The following is an 8,513-nucleotide window of genomic DNA, read 5'->3' on the forward strand; positions in this document are numbered from 1 at the left end:
AAGTCCCTGACAAAATGATACTTAATCTCTATGTGCTTTGATTTGCTGTGGAACCTCTGGTCCTTAGCGAAAGCTATAGAAGATTGAATGTCACTATTAACTATGACTTGGGTTTGACAATTGGTTACATTCAAGTTGTTTAGGAACTGATTCAGCCAAACAGCCTCTTGAACTGCTGATGAATACGATACGTATTCAGCTTCCATGGTGGACAGGGCTACACAAGTTTGTTTCTTGCTACTCCAGGAAATCGTGCCATTTCCTAGCAAGAACACATAGCCTGATGTCGACTTTCTTTCGTCCAAGTTTCCTGCCCAATCAGCATCTGTGTATCCTCTTAGATTTAGGTCTTTACCTTGATAGCATAGAGAATAATCTGATGTTCCTTTGAGGTACCTCAGTATCCTCTTCACAGCTGCCCAATGTGCTAGTCCTGGGTTGGACTAGTATCTACTCACCATCCCAACGGCATGACAAATATCAGGTCTTGTACACAACATGGCGTACATTAGACTACCTACGACACTTGCATATGGAACTTTTTCCATCCTTTTCTTTTCGTTTGGATTCTTTGGACACATTTTGGTACTTAGGGTGATGTCCTTAGTCATCGGGCTATCTACAGGCCTACTTCCACGCATACCAAAACGATCAATGACTTTCTTAACATAAGTCTCTTTAGGCAGTGCTAATAGTTTCTTTGATCGATCCTTGAAATCTTAACCCCAAGTACGTATGCGACTTCGCCCATATCTTTCATTTCAAAACTTGAGTTTAGCCAAGCTTTGATTTGGTTTATAAATTCTATGTCATTTCCTGCTATCAGTATGTCATCTACATACAGAGATAAAATGACAAAATTTCTACCCGACCGTTTCGTGTAGACACAATGGTCCTCTTCAAGCATCTTGAAGCCATTCGAAATCATTTGATTGTGAAAACGAAGGTACCATTGCCTAAAGGACTGTTGTAGATTCAGCGCCTCATGCAAGCGATGGGGAGAACCGTTGACGACACGACTGTTTTGGGCTCGAGGCCCAATTGAGATCACGATGCATTTTCGACAGGGTCGGCACCGGAGAATGAGAGTTGCCACCCAAACAAGGTTTGGGAAAATGTTACCGAGATTCCTTGCGGGAAGCAAGCGGGTTCGGGAAATTTGGTACACTTTGGGGAAGGCTAATATCCTCTCGGAAGAAGATATTTGGCACCCCCAAAACGCTCGGTGAACCCACCGGCCTCCTACTTAACATTCCGAGTCTTACCAGGCTAATCACACTATTCCTTTAGGTTTAAAATTCTTTTAAGAAAAGCTTGTTTTGTATGAAAAATAGCACGAATAAATGAAAACCCTCAAATCAAGTCAAACAATTATACAAAATGGGTACAAATTAATTAATTAAATTACAAATACATCCGGGCATCCCCGGGTCTTTAATCATATCTAATTATTTAATAAAACCTGCAAAATCCGGGTTAGAAGCAAATAATTAAGAGAATAGTGAGAAAAGGAGAGTTTCTGCATTTCTGACGGAAGGGTTTTGTCACAGATTCGTAACAGAAGGCTTGGAATGGTCTATTTCCGTTTTCTGACGGAATTCCCAGACAGAATGTCTGTCAGAAGGACCTGCTACTTTACTCGATTTATTTCTCATTCTTTTTCATCTCTGTTTGCCTCGAAACTCCACAAAACACACATTAGTAACTTCTAATAGTTAAATAAAATACTAACTTGTGGAAAATAATGCTAAAAAATAATTCACCTAAGATTAATTGATTTAAACATGTCAATAATAGAAATATACTTACATGGATCAAAGTGAATATCAAAAAGTATTAAATCAGGGACCAAAATGAATAGAATGAAAGTTCCTAAAAGCAGGGACTAAAGTGAATAAAATAGAAAGATCCTAATCAGGGACTAAAGTGAATAAATCAGAAAAATCCTAATCATGGACTAAAGTGAATAAATTAGAAAGTTATTTACATTAGGGATTGAAAGGGATAAAAAAAAGAATTTTTTTATAACTATTGGTAGTAAAAATTGTTGAAACACTTTTCCACAAGATTTTAATTTGACAAAATCATTTAAGTTTAATCCATGATTAAAGAGACAAATTAAATTTAAGTGCTTCGATTTAATTGTACTAATCCGTTTGTTCAATATTGAGTATAAATATAAATGCAAAAAGAAATAAAGAATAAGACAAGATCAAGTCAGCATGAGAACACAAGCTGAGTGAAGGGCAACTCGGCATAAGAAAAGATAAAGTCATCCTTTGAACAACAGCTGAAGAATGAAGCGGGTCAAAGAAGCTAAGTGAAGATTGGAACTCAGCATCAAAGAAGAGAACTCTGCTTCCATAACAAAGTCTTGCGGAATGAAGCTGACCTAGGAAAGCTGAGTGAAAGAAGACTCAGCAGAAAGTTTGGCAAGCAAACAATGACAGGTTCTATCAAAATGAAGCTGAGTGAGTAGAACTCAGTATGAAAACTGGCCGACAATAAATCATCGGAGTCAAGCTTAGTAACTCACAAGTGTTCCGTTAGCTAAAAGACAAATCCAACAACTGTCTGCACCAATAATAGAAATCTCGGGATTATGCAAAAGTCAATTTCGAGAAACATGGGACAACTGAATTTAGCTAAAAGACAAACTGTCACAAGTAGACAACATCTGCAGTAAGAAGACAAATCTGACGTCTGAAGAAATCACAAGACAGGATTGGCCTGACACCTGAAGCTGACCAGAAGTTGTCTCCCAAAAGAGCCGTTTTGGACTTAACGGCTAAATCATTTCAAATGATCCACCTCCAGATTTTCGTCTATATAAGGACAATCAAAATCCTTGGATCATTGCTGAATTACAACAAGAAAAATACAAGAGAGAAAAATACAAGTTCAAAGCACTCAAAAACAAGAAAGAGATCTTACACCCATTTTCTATTCCTGTGTAAATGCTAGATTGATTATTTGTAATCATCTAAAGTGTTCTTCATTTGAAAAAGAACAAATTGTATCAATCGTGATATTGAGAGTGGTGTGCTGAGTGCTTGGTTGTAAACACTCAGTGGTAGAGAAATCTAAGTACCTGGTTGTGGTGCTTAGTAGGAGTTGAGTAGAAGAATAGAGGACGATACTCTTGCATATTCAACTGCCTGTAATCGGTTTGTGCTCTACCCTTAAAGAGCTCAGTATTGGATTCTAAAAGCCCGGAGGACTCTGGGGACTGGACGTAGGCAGAGAGGCCGAACCAGGATAAGTGATACTGAGTAACTTCTAAACTCTCTCAAAAATATATATATATGTGCTTGTGTTGATTGTTATATTTACTCAGCATATAAACTGTAAGAAGCTGGTACTGAGTAAATTGGAGTGTTGAGTTGGAAACTGACCACACTAGTGTCAATTCCCAACTCTCAAGTAAAACAGTCTTAGTCAGCATCTGACTAAAGCTGTCTTACGCTTAGTTCGGCCAAGCTGACCAAAGGTTAGATAATCAACTCATCAAAATAATTAAGTCAGCAAGATAAATTAACGAAAAAGTTATATTAGTTCCTAACCCCCCCCCCCCCCCCCCTTGGAACTAATCACACGGGACCAACAAGTGGTATCAGAGCCTAAGCTCACTACTCTAAGATATAACTATCTTGAGCGGATCCCCATAAATGGCTGAGAACAGCACTCGTTTCCTTCCAGGGAACCAAACAACACAGATACTCCCTGAGGGGTTATCTATTAGTCGGCCTCCCCTATTCTTTGGATCCAACTATACATTCTAGAAGAATAGGATGAAGAACTTTATTCAAGCCACAAACATGAGTGTGTGGCTTGCAATTGTTCAAGGCCCATATGTGCCATACAAAACTGTTGACAATGTAAAAGTTGTTAAGAGTGAAACTGAGTGGTCAGAAGATGACCTTAAAAAATTGCAAAATAATGCTTCGGCTATCAATATGCTTCACTGTGCTCTAGATGCTGCAGAATACAATAAAATATCAGGTTGTGAGTCAGCACAGGAAATTTGGAAGAAGCTCGAGGTGACCTACGAAGGCACAAGCAAAGTCAAAGAGTCAAAGGTGAATCAACACATGAGATTGTATGAGCTGTTCGAAATGAACGACAATGAGGACATCTCCAGCATGAATGCTAGATTCACTAATATTATAAATGAGCTAAAAAGACTCGGCAAGAACTTCACCGAAGAAGAACAAGTGAAGAAAATCTTGAGAAGCTTACCAAAGAGCTGGCAAGCTAAGAAAACTGCTGTAGAAGAAGCTCAGGACCTGACCACATACAAGTATGACGAGCTGATCGGATCTCTGCTGACTCATGAGATCTCAATGCAAAACTTTGAAGCTAAAGAGAAAAAAAAGTCAGAAGACAAGAAACAAAAATCACTTGTCATGAAAGCTGACTCGACTGAAGCTGACTCATCAGACGATGAGGAGATGGCCATGTTTACACGAAAAATGAAGAAGCTGTTTAGGAAGAATGAAAAGAACAGCAGAAGGCCATTCAGAAAAAATGACAGATACAAAGCTGAGTCCAGTGACAAATACAAGAAGGACAGCTCCAAGTCTGTCACATGTTTTGAGTGCCACCAAACTGGGCACATCAAGTCAAGCTGCCCAAACCTCAAAAGAGATAAGAAGGGAAATAAGAAAGCAATGGTAGCAACATGGAGTGACAGTGATGAGTGAACATCATCCGAAGCTGATACAAATGAAACGGCAAACATATGCTTCATGGCCGATGATGCTGATCACTCTCAATCTGAGCAAGCTGACCTCTCTGATGAAACTGACCAGGAGGTACACAACAATGAGGTAACACCCACTAGTACAGAAATGCTTACTTGTGTCGCACTTTTTCAGGTTGTTGTGTCGCACTTTTGTGCGACACAACAGGGGTGCGACACAAAAACTTTGTGTCGCTCCTGAGAGCGACACAAGATACTTATCTGTTGTGTCGCACGTCATGCACGCGATATAATAGAGCGATAACTCTTGTGACGCACTTCTAGAGTGTGCGATACAACAGATAATAATTCTTGTGACGCGCTACAAGAGTGCGCGACACAAGCTCCCCAATTAATGGATTGTTGTATTATTATTATTATTATTATTATTATTATTATTGGATTGAAGGGGAGCTACATAATTATTTTTAATGCTCACAAATTCCGTACAGAATGTGTTCTACTTCTAAAAGCTAATAACATACAAACATACATATAAGTTGAAAATAAAGTAGCATCTGAGACCAAACCTCACATTTATATACAAAATTTTTTTATATCATCTCTTGCATCTCAACTATACAACTACCCGTCTAATATACTCAACAAAAGTGAAGTTATATGTACAATGCAGACTGCACATCAACATTTAGTATTTGATCTTGTGGCCGTGGAAGCCACCATCTCTTGCTTTCTTTACCACTTTTAGTCCTTCCTTCTGCACAGCTGCCTATTTCCGAATACCAAAACTTGGTGTTCACCATCGAATCTATTGTTTCCTGTAAACAATTTTGAAATTAATCCAACACATGGCAATCAGTCATTACAGAAAACCAAACACAACATGAATAATAATGCATATAGTTACAAGACTGCAGTACAAAATTAGATAAACGCTAATTTTCGAGAAACATAACTATTTCCACACTAAAATAATTGGCTTATCTATTTCTAGAGTAAAGTATGAGTTAGAGCATATTCAGAGGCAAAAAAAAAAAGCTACCAAGAGACACAACCTGCAACTATCGGATGAGTTAAAACAGTTTCACATTAATAAATTGTCCACATTAATAAGGAAGAAAGAAAAGGAATATAAGATCATACATTGCTCTAGATTTCTTCTCAGGGCTTTAATTACTGCTCCATATTCACCTAGTATTTTTCCACATTCACCCGCCTCTGCAACACTATCAAACTTTAATTAATCATTAACCTGTATCAGGAGGAGTGATGATATCTTGTTGTTCCCATTTCAGTTCTTTCATGTAGTGATCAGCTTCACTTTTTGCTGCTAGGTACCTACAATTATAATTAATTCATTTCCTATGATCACTATTTGCTGCATAATAAAATAAATAAATAATTACCCAACTCGCCACTAATAACAAAAAAAAAACACATAAAAACGCAATTGACTTAAACCATTTCAAATTAAACTTCTCAACTGTAATCAAAACCCTAGGGTCTGAGCAATTCTCAATTTGTTCAGTGATTGGTTCAACCGCTAAAGCAGGAGGAACTACAGGTGGAAAAACGGATTGCAAATCCTCACCAGTTTTGAGAATCGAATTATCATTTTTAAAAGTAGCATTTTCACTTTGAGTAAAGAGTTTAGTAAGTGCAGGAGTTGATTCTAGCCATGGATCTGGAGGTTGATAAGTGATAACAATAACTGTGAATATCAAAACTGTGAAAACAAACACAGAGAAACACAAATTGCTTATTAACTTCATTAGATTTTGCCCTATCGGCTCAGTAGCTAGATTTGCGTCTTTCATGAGTCCTTGAACTCAATCTTTCCCAATATGAAGTTACTAGATCTTCTACATTTCAGAACATGAAGTGCTGCTTCTACATTTCCTTTTTGATACTCGAGCCTTCCCAATAATGCTCTTGCTTCCTATAAAATATGATGCTAAAAACGCTGTGACATGTGAAGAAGGCATACAGATAACCAAACTACCAATTATGACATGATAACAACCTCACAGAACACAATTAAAATGAGGTATTGAAATCTTACAAGTAGCAGTAAAATAAGTATTTACATGATACTAAAATTTTGAAAGAGATGAATTTCATGCAGTGCTTAAGTATATTATATATCCTTCAAAACTTGAGCAACCGGACACTGTTATCACTACTTTTCATCATCTAAATGATCCTTTCACCTGTCCATGCTGCATATGGCTGAATATATTATTGATTGTTCTATATTTAGCAATCTCTTCCCTTTGTCCAAACAGAGAATTAAGCATATTTAGTAATCTTTTTATCATAAATCTGTAAACATGGAGCAAGCCGAACTGCTTCAAATTTTGTACTAAATCTACTTTTACATTCAAAGATAAAGTTCCTTGTAGAAATATGCTGAATCCATAATTCGAAGCAAATGGTACCATGTCTTCTTTTTTCACTACATGAATGTTCGACTGCCTGTTAATTTAATAAAAATCTAATGCATAATATGCTCACAAAACTTATGTGGATATATGCTCTTTTTATAAATATATATGGAGCAAAAAGTTCAGCCAATTTAATATTCTGATCATCAATTTGCCAAAATCAAAATTTGATACATTTGTAGGGAGTGCTAAGCTAATAGACTAGCAGAATAAGCTAAATTCAACCAATGTACAATGTTACAATGTACAATGTTAAAATGATTCATCAAAGCATTTTCATCATCTAAACTCAACCAAATAGTTACAGCTAAATAACCAAGATGTCGATCAGGAAATAATACATAAGCCACTGCTCAAATTTATTCAAGCAATGTGAGTATACTAGAAAACATGAAAGAAAGAGAGAGAGAAGCAAAAAGTACTGACTTCATAGTTGAGGTAACCACTTTCACAAAGAGATGACTCTGCTTCTTCGATGTTGTTGTTATCCCCCAAAACATGAAGTGATGTGATTCAACCTAGATCTCGAAATCAATCCCCCAAAACAAACTATATCAGAATCATTCATGAGTTCTCCTCATTTCTGAAAATCTGGAAACAAGTACAAAAAGAGAGGGTGAAATTAGAACGAACTTACTAGAAATTTGACTAAGGATTGGTTGGGGCATTTTGTCAAACAGAGATCTAGGTCAAGATCCATTCCCAACTCAAAAAAAAAGCAAAGAAAGAGAAGAGCAGAAACAAAAATGAAGAGGAAAGGAAAGGAAAGGAAAGGAAACAACGAACATGTAACAAAGAATGGATAATCAGTGAAACGGAGACCAACAGCAGCAAGAGGAGGAGGAGGAGTAGGATGAGAAGAAACAGCAAAAGAGATACCTGCCTTTAAGTATGCCACGTAGCAAAGGAAGTCAGCTGGCGGATCTCCCTGGACTAGCTCTAGGAGATCCGCTGGCGGATCTCTAAGGCGAATCTCTCCATTCACCTTGGTAACGGCTGGCCACCGGCTCGGCCATAAAGGATCATTAAATGGATCATTAACTGTCTTACCCGCCAGGTTAAGAGTAACTTGTAACTGCCATTAAATGAGCATTAATGAGGACTTTCTAGTTACCTAGAGGTTACGAACTTCTCAACTATATATAGCGTACCATTCTAGGCTATCAAGGTGGTCAGACTTTTCTATATTCTCTATGCTTTGTTAATACAGTTTATTCTTCATATTCTCTACTGACTTTGGCATCGGAGTTTCCCCCGTCGAACCCAACGACGCCCCCCACAGGGACGAGCTCCGATCACAAGTTTCTCCCTTGTTATCAGTTGGTGCGGTGAAGGTGGAATCCTTGATCAAATAAAGGGTTTTTCGT

General features: G+C 37.6%; 1 long non-coding RNA gene across 2 annotated transcripts; it reads right to left on the bottom strand.

The window, feature by feature from the left end:
• Positions 1–5,229: 5,229 nt before the first annotated feature.
• Positions 5,230–7,986, bottom strand: LOC136206577 (uncharacterized). 2 transcript variants are annotated; one of them, XR_010676330.1, is made up of 4 exons: positions 7,933–7,986; positions 7,573–7,737; positions 5,846–6,040; positions 5,230–5,520 (listed from the first exon to the last, which is right to left on the bottom strand). It is a non-coding gene; the product is annotated as an uncharacterized lncRNA (long non-coding RNA). The 2 variants fall into 2 exon arrangements; XR_010676329.1 differs by having other exon boundaries at positions 7,573–7,975.
• Positions 7,987–8,513: the final 527 nt, after the last annotated feature.

This window comes from Euphorbia lathyris, chromosome 9 (genome assembly GCF_963576675.1).
Source record: "Euphorbia lathyris chromosome 9, ddEupLath1.1, whole genome shotgun sequence".
NCBI classification, from domain to species: Eukaryota; Viridiplantae; Streptophyta; class Magnoliopsida; order Malpighiales; family Euphorbiaceae; genus Euphorbia; species Euphorbia lathyris.